Source organism: Octopus bimaculoides, chromosome 3 (assembly GCF_001194135.2).
Source record: "Octopus bimaculoides isolate UCB-OBI-ISO-001 chromosome 3, ASM119413v2, whole genome shotgun sequence".
NCBI lineage: Eukaryota > Metazoa > Mollusca > Cephalopoda > Octopoda > Octopodidae > Octopus > Octopus bimaculoides.
In genome coordinates, this window is record NC_068983.1 from 167112757 (window position 1) to 167117756 (window position 5000).

Consider the following 5000-nt stretch of genomic DNA (forward strand, 5'->3'; position numbering starts at 1 on the left):
CTTCTTCTTCTTCTTCTTCTTCTTCTTCTTCTTCTTCTTTTTATTATTATTATTATTATTATTATTATTATTATTATGTTTTAATTTAAAGTTCAAAATCTAGAAATCAAAAAACTGCTTTTTAAATAAAGCATAATAAAAAAAGTTAAAGTATCGATTAAGAAGATCTACCCTTAATGTATGGTACTGATTATTACTCTTTGTAGGGTGGGATTAATTTTAGAAGGAGCTCATATGTATAGAATCATAATATTTCAATGGACATATTTATTATGCTGAAATAAAGTGTAGAGCTTTACATTTATTAGAAGCAGCTCCATCTTGGCCACAGTTATGCATCACAACTTCAGCATTCTCCTCCTTTTTACAACCTCCAGAATTTTTTAACTTGGAACAAATGATGGCTTCCTTCCTCTAATGCCTCCAACATTAATCTATATAATATATGATATCACAGCCTTAAGGTTGAAACATATATATTAAAAAAACAAGAATGGAAATATATATATATATATATATATATATATATATATAAACCAGTTGCATCATTTGTTATTTCTGCTAAACAAAAATCTAAAATACAACATTGTTTCTTTGTTTACTTTGGGTTAACGATTTACCAATGCTAAAACCATAAATCTTTTCTTTGAGACTAATTGTCACAAAGTAATTCTTTTTGTCAAAACAATTTTCTCTAAACACTGAACCAAACATGAATTTCTAGATTCTTTAAACAGTGATATCCCCACCACCACCACCACAGCCACCCACCACTGTTTTATTTTTAAATTTCAAGCCCCTTTTTTTCGTAGCCATACTAATCCCAGTCTGGTGGGTGCAGCAACAAGTCTTTCGGAAAGTCTGTCCTAGATGAAGTATTAATGGTTTCTGAGAGAGGAATGTGTGTCTGTATGTATTGTTATTTATATATATTGGTTGTAGCCATGACACTCTCAGGATCTGTCGGTAGGAATAAGATGGTGTCTCTTTCTACCTACAGCCTCCTGAGTCACAAGCATCATGGTGCTTGGTGTTTGTTCATCATAGTCTCAGTGATCTCTGGCATTAATCACTCATTCAGATGGGTGGTTGTTGAGATCAGACACTCTCACATTTCTTTTGACTTGACTGCAATGCTATTCTGCTTCACCAGGTCCAACAGAGATGGAAGGCTTGACACAGTAATGCAAAACCAGTGTTTCATTTTGCAATTGAGCCAGATTAAATCTTTTCTGAATTGAGCTTGATCTATCTTAGCAAGGCAAACTATGGATCAGTGGCTTTTTTCACAAGATATTCAACTCTATGAACCTCATGCTCAGCTTCTCTCTTGTCTTTTTGATATCTTAGCTTATTGATCACATAACAAAATCTCTGTTCGTTCTCCTCTGGTCTTTCAGGATTTCCAGCTTGGTTCTCCATTGATATTTTTGCTTCTCATAAACTCTGTGTCTGCATCTAGTGACCTGATGACGGCCATAGCACTTGACACCCGCACAGCAACCATTGCCATACTCCCAGGCTCCCATATGAACATAGACAGCACTATTATCTTTCAACAGCTCCATCTGTCAACATTGTTGCTAGCTAGAAACCATTTCATAACATCTCTCAGCCAGACATATTCCATCCATGATAAAACTGCACTCACTCAAAGCCATTCTAATAGCATTCCATGTTTTTACCAGCAGTATGTGGGTAATATCCTCCAGGGTGTATTTCTTTTGTCTTTTATACATTCCACAACTCTGAACAAACATGTAAGATGGTTTCCTACCCATAATGCACCCTAACATCAATGTCTACGTCTCTCATGACCATACCACAGTTCCATCAAATATAACAACTCTTCTGATCCAGTTTGCCTAATTTAAAATCCCTCCTTTTAATTACACAATATAAAAGAATAAATTGTCAAAGAATTCAGTCATAAAATCACAATCCGTTTGTTGGACAATGGTCATTTGGTATCTTGTCTAATCTGACAGATTATAGGCAGACATTCATTCAATGTAAAATTGAGAAATGGCTATAAAAACTCAAGCTTACTAAGTCTTCTTCTGCCTTGTTTAGACACATGATTTGCGAGTAGAATCATTGAGTCCTAAGTGATGATGGTATGTTCATGTTGAATAACAACAACAAAAGCTGAAATTGTAAATCTGAGAATTTCAATAAAACATTTGAACATTAAGCATTATACTTACAAAAGCTGTTTCCTCAAGGAAAAACAACTACAAACACAACATCAACACTATTTAATAAATTATAAGGTGATATTTTCCTCTTAAATATCATTCTATTTCTATTTAACATTAACTATCTCACTTCAACTACATCCCTCTTATATCTATTTCTCGTTTTCTACTTTATGGACATTCCTAATTTTAAGATATATTATTCCTGTGGACTGAACTTCACAATTAATGTTAGTCATGGCACACAACCACTTCCCTTGCTTCCATTGGCACCACGTAAAAAGGCTCCTGTGCCAGTGCCATGTAAAAGGCTCTCTGTAAAGTGGTTGGCATTAGATTAGGGAGGGTGTCCAGCCGTAGAAACCATGCCAAAGCAAACAATTGAAACCTGGTACAATTCTCTGGCTTGCCAACTCCTGTCAAACTGTCCAACCCATGCCAGCATGGAAAACAGACGAGAAATGATGATGATATATTAAGTTACTAAACAAATGATCAATGATTCATATTTCATCTCTGATGCTGCAGAAGAGATTTTTAGCTTTTACTAGCTCAGTCCATCAAGCTGTAAACATGCACCTTAGGGTCAGCAGAGATGGCCATGAAAAGCAGTAGATTATCTGTATTATAAAGGAGGGTTTTTATTTTATTTTGCAGTGATGCATTGAAAACAGTGCAGTGTATGTAAAGTGAAACCTCTCTGGTGCATCTTGCAAGTCTGCTAGAGATAGTGGAATCGGCAGGATTAGAGAATCTCAGAATTTCAGTGTAAAGATAGCACCTATGAGTCAGCAGGAAGCTTTTGTGTATTACTAGAGCTGCTAGAAATAACAGCCAAATATCTACTTTTTCACAATGAATTTGTGTTTGGGATTCATTTACTGCAGAAAAAGTTTTAGAAAAATGTTGGATCATTTTTACCCATTTAGAAAACAGGATTTTTGTGCATGATGGCTGTGGTATAATGAAAGTAAACATGAGAAGAGCAGGTTTAAAACAAAATGAAAACATTGCATGAGAGTTTATACATAGACAAAGTGAGTGTCAAAGAGTGTGACAAATATATATACAAAGAGATACATTGATGATTGAGAGTGGGTGATATCGTGTAGAAAATTTATATTGGATTCTTAACTCAATTAATGAAATAAATAAAATAATGTTGAATGTGGTCCTAAAAAGTAATGAAATCCGTTGATTGTAGCCCAATCTGGCCACCATAATTGGGATGGTCACGCTTGAAAGCTTTTGATAAACAGGTTTGTTGAAACTGGGGCTAAACTGAGAACACCAGCAACAAACCAATGGCAGCAAATAAGAACAAGAACAAGAAGATTAATAGCAAGTTGAAATCTATTTTCCAGGTGGATGAATAAATATAATTTTTTTTCTAAAAGATGTATTTCCTTTTACTTCTTTCCATTTTGTCTTTATGTTCCATTGATTTCAAAGTATTTTGCTTCATGGTGTGTTTCACTTGGCCGGAAGTAGTGTTCTCTTGTCAGATGACAACAGAACAATTAAGTGACCACTGCCACTGCCGCTACCACCACCACCACCACCACCGCCGCCGCCACTGCCACCACCACCTCCACCGCCACCTCCACCAGACAAAGAACGATTATATAGAATATTTAATACATAACCATCATCACCATTTAATGTTAGCTGGTTTGAGAGGAGCTGGCAAGGCCGAGAGCTCTGATTGTCTGCTTTGGCTTGGATTCTACAGCTGGATGCCCTTCCTAATGCCGACCACTTTACAGAGTGGTACTGGGTGCTTTTTACGTGGTACCAGTACCTGCAGAGTGATCAGAGTATTGAGGAAGGTGGGTTCCGTGCCAGTTGATGAGAGGCTAAAGTATGATTGAGGGACAGAGAGAAGTGTCTTGCTGAAGAGGAGACATGTGGTTACTCCAGTCTGAAAAGAAAGGAGGGAGAGAGAGGGAGAGAGAGAGAGAGAGAGAGAGAGAGAGATTAAAGCAAGAGGAGACAGAGATGTTGGTGGTGGAGATGTGTCAGGACATAGCCTGAAGGTAGAGTGGGGGAGGAGTGAAATGGGTAGAAGGGAATTGGACAGGGTGAGTGGATGGGGGGTGGGGGTGGGGAAGTTTCATAAGACTGTAAGGAAAGATGGTCAGAGACTATATAATATTTCAGACACGGAATAAGAAGCTCTTTTAATGCTGAACCATTTTGTTTAAAGCCATTTAAACTTGAGTAGCTTGTCTCTAAATGCCAAATATATGATGCAGCCCCCCCCCCCCACACAACTACAGTTTAAGTAGAAGGATAACTTAACAAAGACTTGGAGGGTGGGGGGTTAAAGAAGCAGAAGGTGTACATAGCCATGTATGTGTGTGTGTGTGTGTGTGTGTGTATGCATATATTTATATAGCATTTATATTAATACTAATTGTAGGGTGGGGAGCTGGCAGAATCGTTAGCACGCCAGGTATAATAATGCTTTGTGGCATTTTGTCTGTGTTTATATTCTCAATTCAAATTCCGCCACAGTTGACTCAGTCGAGTACTGGGGGCCAATGTAACCAACTTCCACCCCCACCCCTCTCCACCTCCAAATTACTGGCCAAAATTTGAAACCAATCTTAATACTGAATACTTAATCATGGTGGCGAAAGTGCAGTTCCCAAGTTATCCATTATTTGACAGGAAACACTCTAGTACGCATGCGTGTGTGTGTGTGTGTGTATATATATATATATATATATATATATAATATAGACCCAGACACACAACACCGGGAATGAAAAAGTGTCAAACCTTACTCCTGTTTATAAA